The sequence below is a fragment of the Saimiri boliviensis genome, chromosome 1 (assembly GCF_048565385.1).
Source record: "Saimiri boliviensis isolate mSaiBol1 chromosome 1, mSaiBol1.pri, whole genome shotgun sequence".
Lineage (NCBI taxonomy): Eukaryota > Metazoa > Chordata > Mammalia > Primates > Cebidae > Saimiri > Saimiri boliviensis.
This window is the reverse complement of record NC_133449.1, coordinates 234,014,000-234,034,030: the sequence shown is the minus strand read 5'-3', so window position 1 is coordinate 234,034,030 and position 20,031 is coordinate 234,014,000. Positions and strand designations below refer to the sequence as shown.

Genomic DNA, 20,031 nt, shown 5'->3' with positions numbered 1-20,031 from the left:
GGAGCCATAAAAAAGGATAAGTTCATGTCCTTTGCAGGGACATGGATGAAGCTAGAAACCATCATTCTTAGCAAACTGACACAAGAACAGAAAACCAAACACTGCATGTTCTCATTCATAAGTGGGTGTTGAATAATGAGAACACATGAACACAGGGAGGGGAACATCACATACTGGGGCCTGTTGAGGGTGAGGGACTAGGGGAGTGATAGCAGCGGGTAGGCGGATGGGGAGGGATAGTATTAGGAGAAATACCTAATGTAGATGATGGGGTTCTGGATGCAGCACACCATCATGGCACATATATACCTTTGTAAAAAACCTGCACATTCAGCACATGTACCCCAGAACTTAAAGTATAATAAAAAATAAAAATTTAGATAAATTATTAAACAAATTCTGAAAATGAAAATAAAGCACAAGTTAGGACAGTTATCCTACCAAAAAAAAAAAAAAAGAAAAAAGAGGCAGATCGCAATTGGAGTAAAACAATGATACCAGTTGGTAATTTAAATCTACAGGAAAATATGCACAGAACCAGAAATGTAAAATAGCAAGCTTAATAAACTAAACTCCATAAATAAATGCTCTCCTTATCTTAGCTTAAGAGACATAAGATTGTATAAAGTAATATTTGTAACAATATATTGTTGTATTTATAAAATATACTAATATAATATGTATAATAGTAATAGAACAAAAATAGGGGAAAGAAATTTTGCTATATGGAAACAATGATTCTATGTATCACTGGACATATGTTGGCATAATTCTGAACTGATAATTTAAAATGTCTCTTATAAGCCCTAGAGCAACCACTAATAACATAACTCAAAAATATAGTTAAAAAAATCACTAAAGGAATTAAATTGTTAAACTAGAAAATATTTTTTTTTTCATTTGGCCCACTATCTTTTTATTGTAAATACAATTTTTGTGGAACTGAATCATGTCCATTCATTTATGTATTTTTTTTTAATTGCATTTTAGGTTTTGGGGTACATGTGATGAACATGCAAGATTGTTGCATAGGTACACACATGGCAGTGTGCTTTGCTGCCTTCCGTCCCCTCACCTGTATCTGTCATTTCTCCCCATGCTATCTCTTCCCACCTCCCCACCCCCCCACCCCTCCCCCATTTCCCCCCAACAGACCCCAGTGTGTAGTGCTCCCCTCCCTGTGTCCATGTGTTCTCATTGTTCAACACCCGCCTATGAGCAAGAATATACGGTGTTTGATTTTCTGCTCTTGTGTCAGTTTGCTGAGAATGATGGTTTCTAGGTTCATCCATGTCCCTACAAAGGACGTGAACTCATCGTTTTTGATGGCTGCATAATATTCCATGGTGTATATGTACCACATTTTTCCTATCCAGTCTATCATCATTGGGCATTTGGGTTGGTTCCAGGTCTTTGCTATTGTAAACAGTGCTGCAATGAACATTCGTGTGCACGTGTCCTTGTAGTAGAATGATTTATAATCCTTTGGATATATACCCAGTAATGGGATTGCTGGGTCAAATGGGATTTCTATTTTTAGGTCCTTGAGGAATCGCCACACTGTCTTCCACAATGGTTGAGTTAATTTACATTCCCACCAACAGTGTAAAAGTGTTCCTATTTCTCCACATCCTCTCCAGCATCTGTTGTTTCCCGATTTTTTAATGATCGCCATTCTAACTGGTGTGAGATGGTATCTCAATGTGGTTTTGATTTGCATTTCTCTGATGACCAGTGATGATGAGCATTTTTTCATATGTTTGTTGGCCTCCTGTATGTCTTCTTTTGTAAAGTACCTGTTCATATCCTTCGCCCATTTTTCAATGGGCTTGTTTGTTTTTTTCTTGTAGATCTGCTTTAGTTCTTTGTAAATTCTGGATATCAGCCCCTTGTCAGATGGGTAGACTGCAAAAATTTTTTCCCATTCTGTTGGTTGCTGATTCACTTTACTGACTGTTTCTTTTGCCGTGCAGAAGCTGTGGAGTTTGATTAGGTCCCATTTGTCTATTTTGGCTTTTGTTGCCATTGCTTTTGGCGTTTTGGTCATGAAGTCCTTGCCTACACCTATGTCCTGAATGGTTTTGCCTAGATATTCTTCTAAGGTTTTTATGGTATTAGGTCTGATGTTTAAGTCTTTAATCCATCTGGAGTTAATTTTGGTGTAAGGTGTCAGGAAGGGGTCCTGTTTCTGCTTTCTGCACATGGCTAGCCATAAACTAGAAAATATTCATTTAATGTAAAACAAAGCAGTATATGTGGGAAAAGAACAAAAAGATCAGAGACTGAAAACAAAAGAAAATGGCAGGTGTAAATTTAACCGTATCAATAACAATATTAAACATGAGTGGATTAAACAACCTAATCAAAAGGCAGAGAGGGTAAGATGTTATTCTTTTACAAAAATATACTCTCTGAAACACATATTAGATTCAAAGATAACAAACAAGATGAAAGTAAAAGGATGTAAATGACATACCATGCAAATGGCAAGAAAGAGCTGGAGTGATGGTCTGGTTTGGCTTTGTGTCCCCACCCAAATCTCATCTTGAATTGTACTCCCATTATTCCCACATGTTGTGGGAGGGACCCAGTGGGAGATAATTTAATCATGAGGGCGTTTCTCCCATACTGTTCTCATGGAAGTGAATAAGTCTCATGATATCTCATAGGTTAATAAGGGGAAAGACGTTTCTCTTGGCTCTCATTCTCTCCCTTGCTGCTGCAGTGTAAGAAATGCCTTTCACTTTATGCCATGATTGTGAAGCCTCCCTAGCCATGTGGAACTATAAGTCCATTAAACCTCATTCTTTTGTAAATTGCCCAGTCTCTAGTATGCCTTTATCAGTAGCATAAAAACGAACTAATTCAGCAAATTGGCACCAGTAGAGTGGGATGCTGCTGAAAAGATACATGAAAATGTGGAAGCAACTTTGGAACTGGCTAGCAGGCAGAGGCTGGAACAGTTTGGAGGGCTCAGAAGAAGAAAGAAATATGTGGGAAAGTTTGGAACTCCCTAGAGACTTGTTAAATGGCTTTGACCAAAATGCTGATAATGATATGGACAATGAAATCTAGGCTGAAGTGGTCTCAGATGGAGATGAGGACCTTTTCGAGAACTGGAGCAAAGGTGACTCTTGTTATGTTTTAGCAAAGAAACTGGAAGCATTTTGCCCCTGCCCTAGAGATTTGTGGAACTTTGAACTTGAGAGAGATAATTTAGGGTATCTGGTGGAAGAAATTTCTAAGTAGCAAAGCATTCAAGAAGTGACTTGGGTGCTGTTAAAGGCATTCAGTTTTATAACAGAAGCAGAGCATAACAGTTTGGAAAATTTGCAGCCTGACAATGTGATAGAAAAAAAAAATCCCATTTTCTGAGGAGAAATTCCAGTCAGCTGCAGAAATCTGCATAAGTAATGAACAGCTGAATGTTAATCCCCAAGACAATAGGGAAAATGTCTCCAGAGCATGTCAGAGGTCTTCATGGCAGCCCCTTGCATCAGAGGCCCAGAGGCCTAGGAGAAAAAAATGGTTTCATGGGCCAGGCCCAGGGTCCTGATGCTATGTGCAGCCTGGTGAATTGGTGCCCTGCATTCCAGCTGTTCTAGCCATGGCTGCAAGGGACCTATATAGAGCTCAGGCTGTGGCTTCAGAGGGTTCAAGCCCCTAGGCTTGGTGGCTTCCACGTGGTGTTGAGCCTGTCAGTGCACAGAAGGCAAAAATGGGGGCTTGACAACCTTTGCCTAGATTTCAGAATTATGGCAACACCTGGATGCCCAGGCAGAAGTTTGCTGCAAGCGCAGGGCCCTCATAGAGAACATCTGCTAGGGCAATGCGGAAGGGAAATGTGGGATTGGAGCCCTCACACAGAGTTCCTACTGGGGCACTGCCTAGTGGAGCTGTGAGAAGAGGGCCACTGTCCTCCAGACCCCAGAATGGCAGGTCCACTGACAGTTTGCACCATGCACCTAGAAAAGCCACAGATACTCAATGCCAGCCCATGAAGGCAGCTGGGAGGGAGGCTATACTATGCAAAGCCACAGGGGCAGAGCTGCCCAAGACCATGGGAACCCAACTCTTATATCAGCGTTACCTGGATATGAGACATGGAGTCGAAGGAGATCATTTTGGAGCTTTAAGATTTGACTGCCCTGCTGGATTTTGGACTTGCATGGCGCCTTTAGTGCCTTCATTTTGGCCATTTTGGAATGGTTGTATTTACCCAATGCCTGTACCCCCACTGTATCTAGGAAAAAACTAACTTGCTTTTGATTTTACAGGCTCATATGTAGAAGGGACTTGCTTTGTCTCAGATGAGACTTTGAACTGTGGACTTTTGAGTTAATGGTGAAATGGGCTAAGACTTTAGGGGACTATTGGGAAGGCATGATTGGTGTTGAAATGTGAGGACATGAGATTTGAGAGGGATCGGGGCGGAATTATATGGTTTGGCTCTGTGTTCCCACCATCTTGAATTGTACTCCTGCAATTCCCAAGTGTTGTGGGAGGGACCTGGTGGCAGATAACTGAATCATGGGGGCAGTTTTCTCCCATATTGTTCTCATGTTATGTTTTAATAAAAATTCCATTTAGAGACCACAGCTCAGGTGCTAGGTATGCTTATTACTATTGGATGTTATTGCTTTTAGGTATTTTCAGTGAAATATTTCCTTTTAGAAAGGAAAAAAATATCATGAGTTCATACTGATATTTTCATTTCAGACTTCATAGTACAAATTTATGCTTAACTTTGGTTCTCTACCTACTTGTATGCCTTTTTTTAAGCCAAACATTTGTTTCTTAATACAGTAACTGAATTACTTAAAAAAGTAATATATCATCTAATATGCTTACAATATTTCTCTTAACAATGCCAGTATTACTACTAATAGTGAAACTACTAATGATGTTTATTTTGGTAGTTCTTTTTCTTAGAGTATATTCCATTAAGGATGAAGACTCAGAATACTGTCTTTTTTTTTTTTTTTTTTTTTTTTTTTTTTTTTTTTTTTTTTTTTTGAGACAGAGTTTCGCTCTTGTTACCCAGGCTGGAGTGCAATGGCGCGATCTCGGCTCACCGCAACCTCCGCCTCCTGGGTTCAGGCAATTATCCTGCCTCAGCCTCCTGAGTAGCTGGGATTACAGGCACACGCCACCATGCCCAGCTAATTTTTTTTTTTTGTATTTTTAGTAGAGACGGGGTTTCACCATGTTGACCAGGATGGTCTCGATCTCTTGACCTCGTGATCCACCCGCCTCGGCCTCCCAAAGTGCTGGGATTACAGGCTTGAGCCACCGCGCCCGGCCGAATACTGTCTTTTGAAATACAAGTTGAATATTCTTTATTTGAAATGCTTGCGACTATCAGTGTTTAGAATTTTGGATTCTGGAATATCTGCACTACCCTATGGGTATGATGCAGGCGTTTTTGACACTTTAAATAATATATTTACACCACAGAGCAGAGAATAAGCAAAAAACCCACAGTGAGTAATGCACTTAGGTCTTAGGCCCGTGTGGGGCATCGTGGGGAACCTGTTGTTGGTGTGTCTCGTCTGAACATAAACTATATTATAACCCTTTGTGAATGCACTTGCATGATGGAATCTGGGCATGTCCAGAAAAGCTGAACTGCAGCTGAAGGGAGCTAAAAGGGTCTTTTTCCCTTAAGGTGACTGAATAAATTGTATGTTGTATGCCAGTGTTTTGCCTGCAATCATCACATGAAATCAGGTATGAAATTTTTCACTCACGGCATCATGTCAACACTCAAAAAGTTTTGGATTTCAGATTTTTGGATTAGGGATGCTTAACCTGTACTTGAAAGAATTGTATTCTCTATCCTACTAACTTCTTATATAAGAAAGTCAGCTGACTCTAGAGGGAGGAAAGTACTTGATTCGATAGTATGATCAAAGGTGAAAATTCATAGGCAAGCTTTAAGTATTGTTTAAGCTAAATAAGTAAAGACTGTGATAGCCCCTTACTGAAATTTCTCTTCTTGTTCCAGTTAACAATGCATGGTGGCTTTAAAATATAGCTACAAATTTAACATTCCTACCTCCAAAAGTAGATGCCTTATTTCCCTCCTGAAGAGTGCAGGCTAGAGTTTTAGTAGCTTGCTTTTAACAAATGGAATATGGCAGAAATGACAGTATGTGACTTCTAAGGCTATGTTAAAAAGTATTGTAGCTTCCTGCTTGTTCTTGTTCTGGTCATGATTCATTAACACTGAGGGAAGCCAAGGGTCATATTGTGAGGACATTCAAGTAGCTCTGTGTGGCAATGAATGTGGCTCCTGCCTATAGCTATGTGAGTGAGCCACCTTAGAAACAGATCTTCCAGGTCCAGTCAAACTTTTAGTTGATCGTGTTCCCAATCAAAATCTTGACTACAGCCTCATGAGAGACCCTTAGGACCACTCGCCTATGCCACTCTGAAATTCCTGACTCACAGAAATTGTGGGATTATAAATGTTTATTATAACTTTAAGTTTTGGGGTAATTTGTTAAGTAGCAACAGATAACTGATACAGAACCTAAATGTAGATTTAAAGTAGGTTGAGTGGATACTCAATGGAAGTCATTTATTACTCTTCAGTGAGTAGAGACTTTTTTAAAGGTAGAGCATACATAAGCAGGCTTCAGAATTCCAAGTATTGGGCTACAGAGGAAATTGCTAAGTGTAGATAGTTGGTTAACAGACTGCGAAAGTATGAGTTACTGCCAAAGTAATGTATTCACTGCCTTGGGATCACCAACTGGATTTCCAGAAGAGCAAGGCTCTAGCTTCTGCCTTTTCCCTTCCTCCATACCTTTTTCTCATGCTCCTTGAGTCTGAATTTGACACAAAACCTCCAGAGATAAACACCACAGCTCTTGTAGCAGCCTCCTTATAAATCTACTTCTCCTGAAAGAAACCAATGCATTTTCTTTGCTGAACAAAATGTGAGTATCCAGGCATAAATTCTTTATGTTTTTCTTGTACATGGCTTGTATATGAATTATAGATTTAATTGTATCTACCATTGTCTTCAATCTCCTTAGCTAGGATTAAATTCCCAATGTAAAGTATTTTGAAAATAAGAATTTTTAGGTTGCTGCGTCAGGGTAATTTTTAAGGGATTTGGCTCATACTGTCTCTGTGATATGGCATTTTTCTCTCCTGACATTTTATAGTTTTTCCCATTAGATTGTGTCCTTTGTTGTGATGCAATGTCTTTTTTTTTTGAGATGGAGTCTCACTCTTGTTGCCCAGGTGACCTCAGCTCACTGCAACTTCCACCTCCTGGGTTCAAGTTTCCTGAGTAGCTGGGATTACAGCCACCCACCACCACGCCTGGCTACAGGGTTTTTATGTCTCCTATTTGTAGAAGAAAGTGGCTTATTTGTCCTATAGAATTTCCCAAATTCTGGATTTGGCTCATTTTATCTTTGTGGTATTGTTTAGCTTGTTGATTTTGTACTTTTAGTAGAGACAGGATTTCACCATGTTGGCCAGGCTGGTCTCAAACTTCTAACCTCAGGTGATCCTCCCGCCTCAGCCTCCCAAAGTGCTAGGATTACAGGTGTGAGCCACCACTCCCAGCCAATTTAATGTCTTGTAATTTCAGAGCTATAATTTGTTGTACCTACTTCCATGGTATGTACCATTTGATCATAAAGGTTTAAAGTACAAATATTCCAAAATAAAAATTAAAAAAAATCAAAATCCTAAACACTTCTAGTCCCATGCATTTCAAATAAAGAATATTCAATTTGTACTTCAAAAGGCAGTATTCTGACTTTTCATCCTTGATGGAACATAGAAAAAGAACTACCAAAATAGTAGTTTCATTTGTTAGTAGTAATACTGGTATTGTTAATAGTAATATTGTAAGTATATTAGATGATAAAGAAATAATTCAATTGGTGTATTAAGAAACAAATGTTTAGCTTAAAAAAAGACATATGAGTAGGTAGAGATAGTTAAGTATAAATCTGTACTATGGAGTCTGAAATGAAAATATCAGTATGAACTCATGATATTTTTTCCTTTCTAAAAGGAAATATTTCACTGAAAATGCATAAAAGCAATAACATCCAATAGTAATGAGGATACCCAGCACCTGTTCTGTGGGCTCTAAGTAGATTTTTCATTAAAACATAATAATTTACAGAAAATATGTGAATAAACAAGCTAAACAATACCACAAAGATAAAATAAGCCAAATCCAGAATTTGGGAAATTCTATACGACAAGCCACTTTCTTCAACAAACAGGAGACATAAAACCCTTCCTATATAAAATACAGAAAACACTTTATAGATTAAAACACATTTAAGAGACATAACAAATACATATGATGTCTGAAGCTTGAGGTATTCTAAGTCAAATTAAAACTTGCCATAAAAACACATTTTTTTAGAAAACCTCAGAAATTTGAATATAGACTGGAGATTAAATGATATAAAGAAACTTAATTCTATTAGGTGAAATAATATTGTGAGTGTGAAAAATTTTTCCTTATCTGTTAAAGGCGTAGGCTCAAGTATTTATGGGTAAAATAGTATGAAGTCAGGGATTTCTTCAAAATACTCCAATAACAAAATCAGCCCATGTTCTAACCAAACAGTCCAGAGTTCTATCACAAAATAGAATGTGTAATCAATTTTCACAAGAAAGGAGTTTACTGCAAGGCCAGGTGCGGTGGCTTATGCCTGTAATCCCACACTTTGGTAGGCCAACACAGACACATTACTTGAGACCAGGAGTTCAAGACTAGCTTGATCAAACTGGTGAAACCCCACCTTTACTGAAAATACTAAAAATCAGCCAGGCCTGATGGTACATGCCTGTAAATCCCAGCTACTCAAAAGGCTGAAGCACAAGAATTGCTGGATGACAGAGGGAGACTCTTGTTAAAAAAAAAAAAAAAAAAAAAAAAAAAAAAGGAATTCACTGTAGACACACACAAAATGAATAATCACCATGTCTGAGGACTATTTTTTCTTTTTTTTTTTTTTTGAGACAGAGTTTCGCTCTTGTTACCCAGGCTGGAGTGCAATGGCACGATCTCGGCTCACCGCAACCTCCGCCTCCTGGGTTCAGGCAATTCTCCTGCCTCAGCCTCCTGAGTAGCTGGGATTACAGGCACGCACCACCATGCCCAGCTAATTTTTTAGATTTTTAGTAGAGACGGGGTTTCACCGTGTTGACCAGGATGGTCTCGATCTCTCGACCTCGTGATCCACCCGCCTCGGCCTCCCAAAGTGCTGGGATTACAGGCTTGAGCCACCGTGCCTGGCCTATTTTTTCAATATAGGTGAATCCCAGTATCAATGCCAACAAATCTCTCCAACTCACAGATTACAGGATACTTCAAACAAAAGCTTTGTTAAAGTTTTGATAGCTTATTTCAATGCCATTTCCTTTACCTACTACAAAGTAAACCTAATAAAAGATAAATAAAGATTAGTCTAGCATGACTTGTTCTTAGTGATGCCTATGATTCCCAAAGATCACTACTTTCTTGCCTATGTCTTCCAACCATATATTTAATAACCTGTTGCAGATTTTCAAATGACAAACACTGGGCTGATCATCTGTAATTCTCAAATTCCAACTTTTCCACTCTTTAAAAAGTGTATTTATTTTTTAACAGTTTTAAGATGTAATTCACATGCCACATAGTCTACCTATTTAAAGAAAAGAATTTATTGTTTTTTAGTATATTAAGAGGGATGTACAACCATCACACAATCTAATTTTGAAACATTTTCATTCCCCCTAAAAGAAACCTTTAACCATTAGTTGTCACTCACCATTCTCCACTCTACCTCCTATCCCTAATCTGTCTCTATAGATTTGACTATTATGGATATTTCAAATTAATTGAACGATAAGATGTGGATTTTTTTTTTTACTGCTTTTTCACTTTAAAAAAATAGTATATTATCTTTTAAATCTCTCCAACATAACAATTAAGACCTATAAGATAACACTGTAGTTCCTTCAACTCTCTGGAATGCTTAAAGAAGCTCACACTCTCCAGGTACTAGGACAAGCATTGGGTTCCCAAAGCTTTCCCATTTGACAACTTTACTCCTGTGACACCAAAGGCATTTGAGCAATCCAATACCCAGGGCCCAGGCCATTTTTCTGGTCAGCTTTGCCTCACGTCACAACACCTACTGGTATTTGCTTTTAATTTTCATGACTGTTCTCTAGACTTCCACTCCTGTCTTGTTATTCTCTTTTTCTCTCACCATTAGTCAGGATATGCCATGGTGCCAGGAGCATATGAACCACAGAGAGACTGGAGGATGGCAAGAAGGAATGCAGTAAGTGGGGAAACTGGATTCTGTGGATAGAGGCCTGTGTCTTTGGTTCCTTTAACATAATTGAAGGAACCAGAGATTACTGAATATATGCAAAGTCCAAATAGGAGACAGCCAATGCTAGAGTGTAAGGAATAAATGGATGGCAGCCAAGTTAGAAGTGAGGCAAAGGAACAAATAGGAAAGAAAATAAGAAAAATTAAAATGTTCAGGGCTCACATTACTCAAAGGAAGAAAAGTCTCTTGATCAGTACAGGTCAGCCCTGAAAAATGAGGGAACAAATGGGCTATGGGGTTAGTGCTTTGGCATGAGGTTTCTCTGCTTTCTGACAGAGAAAGGATTCACACTGTCACATGTCTGCAGGGGTTTGGTCAGGGTGGTGGGAGAAATCATATGAGAAAAATTAGAGAGAAAAGGACACAAACCTTCTTGGAAGGCCAGAAGGTTTTTGCAAAAGCCTCAGGAAAGAATGAGCCAAAGGTGGTGGTTCTTACCCAGAGGCAATTAGGCAGAAAGGAATGTAAGGGAGTTTATCTAAAGAGCTTGTTTACTCAGAGCTTGTGGTCCTAAGACCAACCTTTGAACATCCACAGGTGCATGACTGCTCTCTACTGGGGGGTCAGCAATGTTATTATCCACAAATAGTGTTTGCTTCAGGCCTATGAACCTGGCTTTTAATTATTTGTAGGACTGCTCTCTCCAGGGAAGGAAACCATGTTAATTATCCACAAGTGTATTGACTCAAAGCCTCTGTCATTAAATCTATACTGAATAAAATGCCCACAGTGCCAGTTGGTAAGGGTCACAGCTGCTGACTCTTTACAGCACCCTCCTCAATGTCTGTGAGTTGCCAGGACCCCTAAGCCTTCTTTCACTGGATATTTGTGTCTGAGTGTATTTGTTCATCTTTCGCTGAATCAGGGTCTGCGGGTCAGACCCAAGAGTTGGTGCCCTGAGTGAGGAACGCTGTAACAGATAGCGGATTGTGACAGAATCCTCAAAAAACAAAGGTGAAGAAGACTGTGCAGTCGGTAAGTCCATAAGTCAGTAAGTCAGTAAGTCATTGGTACCCACTTGGGATTACCAAGTTTGAGGGAATTGTTCAGGATAGGGTTTCATCATGGGACAACAGTTATCAGCACAATAGAAGCAGTATATAAAAGTATTGAAACAGCTGCTTAAAGCCAGTGCAGCTTCGGTTTCGGAGGCTCAATTAAGGGACCTAATGCAAACTGTTGTCTTCCATAACCCATAGTTCCTAGCAGAAGGCATGCTAGGCGTAGAGATCTGGGAACAAGTGGGGAGAAATCTTAAACAGCATCATGTGCAAGGGAATGGGTCCCAGTAACATCTCTAATGTTACAGGTTTGGTTAGGGTGGCTCTGGCCCCATTATACACAGACGAGCCTAAAAAGGGGAGGGAGGAGGAACCACCAACTACCTTACTGCCTCCTTATCCCTCATGCTGTTATCACTGAGCCAAGATAACAAAGAAGAAACAGAGGTTTTGCCTGCCCCCCTGCTCCAGTACATTGGAAAAAAGACAAGGGATATGCTTCAGCTATGGGACCCTGTCTTAGGCAAACACCATTAGAACGGGAGCTTTTAGCCTACCTAGTAGGCAATCCAGTACACAAACTCATTTCTTTTAATGCTTATAAAGAGCTAAGAAAAAGCATTAAAGAAAATGGAGCCACTTGCCCATTTATGAAAGAAATGATTGAAGCCTTGGCAGATAACTTCCATATGACCCCATGGGACTGGTAAATGCTAACTAAAACAACTTTCTGGAGGACAGAATATGATGAGTTGTGCAAACAACAAGCCAACCGGAATCAATTGGCTGGCAAAACATAACAACTGCTATGCTCCAGGGGAGGGGCACACATGGTGATGTACAACAACTAAATTTTGATCCTCAGGCCTATGCACAATTGTCTTTGTGCACTCTCAGGGCTTGGGACCAAATTCCTGAAAGTGGAGTTCAACAGGGATCTTTTATAAATGTTCAGCAAGGGATTCAGGGACCATATGTTGAGTTTATCAATCAGTTAACTCAGGCAATTAAGAGGCAAATTAGTCATGCCCAGGCACTGATATCTTATTGCTGCAGTTGACTTATGAAAACACTAATTGTGGATTGCCAGCTAGTGATACAGGCAATCAGAGGAAAGGCAGCTACAGTCAGGGAACTAATACAAGCATGTCAAATGGTAGGGACTGAAATACACAGAGCCAGAATATTGGCTATGGCACTAAGACCTCCTAAAGTAAAAAGGGAGAGAAACCCTAATTGTTTTCTATGTGGAGAGCCAGGTCATATGAAGAGGAAATGTCCCAATAATAGAAATCAAGGTAACTCAAGGAAAGAACCCCCTTCTACATGTTCCCAGTGTAAAAAGGGTAAACACTGGGGAAATCAGTGCAGGTATAAATTTGATAAAAGTGGCAACCCATAGGTAATCAGATGGAAAACTTCATGAGGGGCTTTCCCCAGGCCCCACTCCCAACTGGGGAAATGCCAGCGGCTTTCCTTGGACAGACGGAAAGCCCACAGTCCTCTATCTCAGAGCAGCCACCACTGGGAGCACAGAACTGGACTTACTCTGCCCCAATGAATTAGTGCTAAAAGAAGGAGAAGACTCAACAGGGATCTGGGGCCCATAGCCTCTGGGAACAGTAGAATTAGTCCTAGGGTGATTGAGCCTATCTAATAAAGGAATTAATGTGCTCACTGGGGTTACTGATAGTGATTATCAAGGTGAGATATTAATAATGATAGAATGTAAACATCTGCATATTCTTCACCCTGGAAAAAGATAGCATAGTTACTTCTTTTACCATACTGGGTCCCCAACTCCCAGGAAAAAGAAAGGGGAAAGGGAAGTTTTGAAAGCATGGGAGCCACAGAAGTATATTGGAACCAATTAATCAGTGATCAGAGACCCAAGATTACCTTAAAAATTAGAAATGGGCCGGGCACAGTGGCTCATGCCTGTAATCCCAGCACTTTGGGAGACCGAGGCAGGCAGATCATGAGGTCAGGAGTTTGAGACCAGCCTGGCTAACACAGCGAACCCCATCTCTACTAAAAATACAAAAAATTAGCCTGATGTTGTGGGGGTGGGGGGCTGTAATCTCAGCTTTTTGGGAGGCTGAAGCAGGAGAATTGCTTGAACCTGGGAGGTGGAAGTTGCAGAGAGCCAAGATCATGCCATTGCACTCCAGCCCTGGCAACAGTGCAAGAATCCATCTCAAAAAATAAAAATAAAAAAATGGAAATAAAAATTTTACTGGCTTATTGGACACAGGGGCGATATTTCAATCATTAGTGATCAAAACTGGCCAGAAACTTGGCCTTGGGTCACTCAGAAACAAAATATCGGCATCAGGGAGGAACACACAGCCAAGGAGAGCATGTGCCTCCTAACATGCTGCGATTCAGAAGGAAGAAAGGCAGTTTTACAAACTCTGATAATGCCCACCCCTGTTACTCTTTGGGGACAGGACCTATTAGCCCAATGGGGGGTAGTCTGTAGATCCCTTTCTAATAATGACCACTGTTATTATCCCTCGCCTACTACTAAGCAGTTTTCTCAAGATCCTATCTGAATAGAAAAGTGGTCTGTGAAGGGAGAGAAATTACAGAGAGTCCATGAATTAGTTGAGGAGCAATTAAAAGCTGGTCATAGAGAACCATCTATCAGCCCTTGGAATTTGCCCATTTTCGTCATTCCCAAAAAGTCTGGCAAATGGAGACTTTTGCATGACTTACGGGCTATTAATGCTAATCTGTAACCTATAGGGCCCTTCAACAGGGCCTCACTTCTCCCGTGACAATTCCTCAAGATTGGCCTATAATCATTATTGGCTTAAAAGACTGTTTTTATACTATTCCACTTGCAGAACAGGACAGAGAAAAATTTATAATACTAGCTATCAACAATGAAAGGCCAGCTTGTTGACTTCACTGGAAAGTGCTTCCTCAAGAAGTGCTGAATAGTCCTACCATGTATCACTATCACGTACATAAGGCTTTACTTCCCAGTAGAAAAGAATTTCCCAATTGCAAGATTACTCATTTTATAGATGATGTATTACTGGCACCCCAACAGAATCAGTAATTGTATATTTATATGCCTCCGTCATAAAGAATACACAGTTAAGAGGTTTAATCATAGCACCTGAAAAAGTACAGATGCCTTCTCCTTGGAAATATCCTGGATACATACTAACTTTCCAGTCAGTAAGACCTCAAAAGGTTAAATTAAATACTAGCAATTTACATACCTTAAATGATTATCAGAAATTGCTAGGTGATATTTACTGGCTTTGCCCTGCTTTGGATATTACAACTGATAAGCTGCAAAACCTGTTTTTATCTTAAAAAGCAATGCAGCCTTAGATTCTCCCAGCTGTTTAATTCCTGCAGCAAAAAGGGAAATTGAAGAAATAGAACAAGCCATTTCTCACAGGCAACTAGATTGCATAGACCCACACTATTCAGTTCAATTATTTGTCTTTCCCACTAAACACTCCCCTACAGGGTTAATAGGACAGATGTATCCAGGGCTACACTTTCTAGGATGGGTTTCTTGCTCACATATTGGGACTAAAACATTCTCCCTACATCCAGCTACTTAGTAAAGTCACCTATTCAGGCTGCAGATTATGCAATCAGGTGCTAGGTTATCACCCTGATATCATTAGGATGCTTTTAAGTAAAAAGCAATTGCCATTATCTATGGACCTGCAAATAGCATTCTCTAATTACACATGCCATATAGAGTACGTCCTTCCTTCTGACAAGCTCCTCCAATTCTTAACACGTACTTCTGTGGTTTTGCCTACAAAAATAGTTCATTCCCCCATACCTAACGCTTTAACAATGTTTACTGACAGATCTGGTAAACATGGAAAAGCAGTTGTTTGGTGAAGACCACATAATTTCCTCACTCTATCTGGATTTACTAGCACTCAGAGAGCTGAGATTGGAGTGCTGATATTGGCCTTGGAAACTTTTTCTACTCAGACCATCAATATTGCAGTGACTCTGCTTACTCTGTTTATTTATTACAAAACCTTAAGACAGCCCTAATGAAGTCTACTCTTGGGCCCACCCTGTGTGCCCTTTTTCTTTGACTTCAGCATTTTCTAGATCAATGCAAACATCCTATTTTTATCACACATATTAAAGCCCACAGCTCACTGCCTGGTCCACTGGCTTATGGCAATAATTAATCCGACCTACAAGTTATGACATCACTGCTTGATCAAGCCACCCAACTGAATCAGTTTTTCCACCAAAATCAGAGAAACTTAACAATTTCAACTTATCCAAAGACTAACTAAGCAAATCACCCTGCAATGCCCAGATTGTCAGCTCACAGGCATGTCCCCTCCTTCAACAGGTGTTAACCCTAGAGGATTAGAAACTAAGATACAGGTATTGATCGACTTACAACCTATGCAACTTACGACCATTTGACTTTACGACCACAATCGCTAGCCACGACTGCTCCGCGTCTGGCAGCGCAAACATTGCCCAGCTGGGCGTACGACAGTGCGGACCAGCTTCCAGCAGCACTACCATCTCCGCGTGCACCATTTCAACTGTTATCCCAGACTCGGTAGAGCAAATTCAACTTACGACCAAATCGTGTTACGACCGGTCTGTCGGAACCAATCGTGGTTGTGGAACCAATCGTGGTTGTAAGTCGAGCACTAGCTGTAAGTACATGTATCCATTGATAACAACACTCATCTAATTAGTGCTTGTGCTCTTCCTGGAGAGTCCTCTCCATATGTCATTAAACATCTTCTCTTAACTTTTGCATTTATGAGGTGGCCCACAAAAAATAAAACTGATAATGGTCCATCTTATGCCAGCTCACAGTTTCAACAATTTTGTCACACATGGAACATCCAGCATTCCACAGGCATCCCATAACCCCCCAAGGACAGGCATAGTAGAACATGCCCACTGCACCTTAAAAAAATATGCTCAGGAAAAAAAAAGGGGGAGTATGAGTAAGGACCCTGCAACACTACTAGCACAAGCCTTATTTACCCTTAATTTCTTAATTTTAGATGATAAATTTCAATCAACTATAGAAAAGCACTTTGCTAAAGCTTCTTAAAACATAAAACTCGCAGTTTTATGGAAAGATGTAAATAGTAATGAATGGTGTGGTCCAAATGATTTGCTAACATAGGGAAGAGGATATGCCTGTGTTTACACCCCCTCAGGTCCTCTTTGGATTCCAGCACAATGCATCAAACCTTAACATAGCATGGCTAGGATCCAACCCGATACCAGAAATGAAGGACATGACCCTGCAAGACCCACAGCCATGGACGATGCAGCTTCCTCAGACAACACAGGACCTGGACCTCACTTTTGGGGGATCCTGAAGAAGACGACACAGGAAGCTGAGCAAATCTTGCTCTGGACACAGACACCATTCACTCCAGATAACCTGTTCCTTGCTATGCTTTCTGTTGTACATTGCAGCTCACGTAGGATATTGATACTTTCTAGGCTCTCGCTTTGTCTGCAACCAGTACCTGTGACACTCTACTGGGCTCATATCTTAGATCTGCCTTTCTTTCACCCTGTCACCTGGGCAGACACCCCCTTCCCATCCTCTAATAACGTAACTGTTTGGCTGGGAGGGAGAGATTTAGCCCTTGTGGGGTCCCTCATTGACGACACACATTGGATTAAGGTGCCAGGTAATACTACATATCACTCCACTATCCTTCCACTATGTGTAAGTTATAAAAATTCTAACTCTTACTGTGTACCAGTCCAAACACAATTATGGCTACATCATGGTAAAAGAAATGCCTGAACAGTCTTAGTTGCAGGTAGCCTCAAACCAGGCAATGCAATCAATGCCACTTTCCCAAACATTCCTTCCTGTGCTAAAGAACAAAACTGGAAAAGTAATGGATTCCACTTTAGCTGGGAGGTCTGTCATGGGGAATTGGGCCTGTAGCCTCCAGTTAGGCAATTATAATATCTTAGACAGGAGCTCACAGCCATTTGCAGGGTGATCATACTAATATCTGCGTCTATTGTGGCATCAGTGACAGTTTCAAAGCCATGTCCCATTCCCCTATAATTTGTGCCAATAGGGGGATGAGATATCCCATACCCCAAGTAGAGTCCATGCCACCCAAGACACTCTAGGTGACTGGGACATCTTAGCACCCCCCTTAACACCTGGCATGGGACATACCATAATTCCAGTCACAATTACACTATGATCTTTTTTCATAATCACACTGCATTGCCTGATTGGCACCACCCATTCATATGTTTTCCTTACGGGAACCGATATTTCTGTTACACCTCAAAACTCCACATTTGTGACCAAGTGCAGGCACAGGCTTGGTTTGCCTCCTGTATCTCTAATTACAATATATCTAATTTAAATATTACTAGTGTCATGGTACTGAGGAGACAATCTAAGGCTTTCCTACTAGTCAATTTAACACGCAATTGGCAAGGTTCCTCTGCCTTTGCCACCACAGAATGTGCCCTCTCCCAGGTCAGATACAAAAGATTCATAGTTACACTTATAGCCTTTATAGTCTTAGCCATAGTTATCCTACCATTCTACTAGCGATGCTGTAGCATCTATCACTGAATCAGTGCAAATAGCTACTTTTGCAGATAATTTGGCCAGAAATGTATCTAATGAACTTCTCTTACAGCAAGGTATAGATTAAAGATCCTTGCACTCTGCAAGCCCTCAAGGCTATTTTGGAACATGTAGGGGAGCAATAAGTTGCACTGGCATTCCAACAGCAGTTCAAACTTGACTGGGAGCATAGGCATATCTGTGTCACCTCTCTACCTTGGAATCGATCAATATACAGTTGGGATAAGGTGAAACAACACCTCTGGGGAACTTTCCATGATAATTTAACTGCAGATGTAAAGTAATTTAAAACCAAAATTCTAGAATCCCTGAATGCTGTAGATCTAAATGCCCAAAAAACAGCCATGTGAAAGGGTATTCGAGAACATCTCTCCTGGACTGACCCCCACTCCTGGGGTTCACTCTTTGATTGGAAAAGAATGTTACTGATTATACTCATGTTTGTCTTACGTTATTTACTAATTCTAGGATGCAAAGCCAGCATACAACCTGTGACTGCTGTGCCAGACAAAACTGCTACTGCATATATCTGTATTATTCAAACAAAACCTGATGCAACAAAAAAGAAAAAGGGGAGGAGATGCAGGGGTCCAGTCAGGGTGGTGGGAGAAATTATAAGAGAAAAATTATAGAGAAAAGGATACAAACCTTCTTGGAAGGCTTGAAAGTTTTGCAAAAGGCTCGTGAAGGAATGAGCCAAAGGTGGCAGTTCTTATCCAGAGGCAATTAGGTAGAAAAGAATATAAGGGAGTTTATCTAAAGAGCTTGTTTACTCATGTGGTCCTAAGACCAACCTTAGAACATCCACAGGTGCATGACTGCTTTTTAGTGGCGAGTTGTGGCGGGGAGGGTTGTCAACAATGTTATTATCTACAAATGGTGTTTGCCTCTGAACCTGGCTTTTAATCACTGGTAGGACTGCTCTCTCTGGGGAAGGCAACCATGTTAATTATCCACAAGTGTGTTGACTCAAAGCCTCTGTCATACTGAATAAAATGCCCACAGTACCAGTTGGTAAGGGTCACAGCTGCTGACTCTTTACAGCACCCTCCTCGATGTCTGTGAGTTGCCAGGACCCCTAAGCCTTCTCTTTCACGGGGTATTTGTGTCTGAGTGCATTTGTTCATCAATTGCTGGGTCAGGATCTGCGGGCCGGACCTGACATATTTCCACACCTGCATTCTTCTGGCCATTAAACTGGATGCTGGGCATAATTCCCTCTTCCCAGTCCTCTAAACTATATCAAAAAATGACCGTCCATCACCAAGATATACATTATCAACAAACAAAAAACAATAAACAAATGACAAAAAAAAAAAAAAAAACCACTGCCTAAACCCTGCTGAAGTACTGTTCCACACCATGAAGAAATATACCTGGTCTATTCCCCATGGCTCCTAGCGGCCTTCTCCATCTCTGCCTATGTTAGGCCTTTCTTCTGGAAATAGGCAGAACAAATCTTCCTAATCCCAGCTGGTTAATCCCCTTTCCCATGCTAGAAGTTTTTAAACCCAGAGGCAACTTCCAATGCCTGAAATAAGTAAGATATCTTTAGCAAGTGTCTCAGTCCTGCAATGTTGTTCCAGAACCAAAAAAATGTGTAGGAAGCTAATAAATATGGTTTCTGAGATAAACCATGTTTACTAGAATTCATAACCTTAATGTTACCATTTATTGCAGTTACTACTAACCAGCTGTCATGCAATTATAGCAGTCTGATATTTTAACCAGCAGTACAACTCTGCTGATACATCCTGGCTGACCATTAAGCTGAACTGATCAGAAACATTCTCCTGTCTTAGGCCAATTATGAAAGTGACACTAGACTCCATAAAGCTGTAAACTTCCTACCAGAATTGGACATCATTTTGTAACACTCTATAAGAAGGAAATATTCTTCTAAACCCTATAAAGCACCATATTTAAGAAGTTTTAAAGGAGAACAAGTTGAAAAAAATACTGTGTAACCAAAAAGCTCTGTATGGTTATTAAACACTTTTAGTGTGTAAAATACGAAAAGTTATTAGTTTTAATATGTAAAATG

At 40.4% G+C, this 20,031-nt stretch overlaps 1 protein-coding gene across 1 annotated transcript in view; it reads right to left on the bottom strand.

Moving 5' to 3' along the window:
* Positions 1-20,031, bottom strand: part of ANKRD31 (ankyrin repeat domain 31) — a 188,008-nt gene that overhangs the window by 100,165 nt on the left and 67,812 nt on the right. The gene's annotated exons all lie outside the window — the stretch shown is intronic.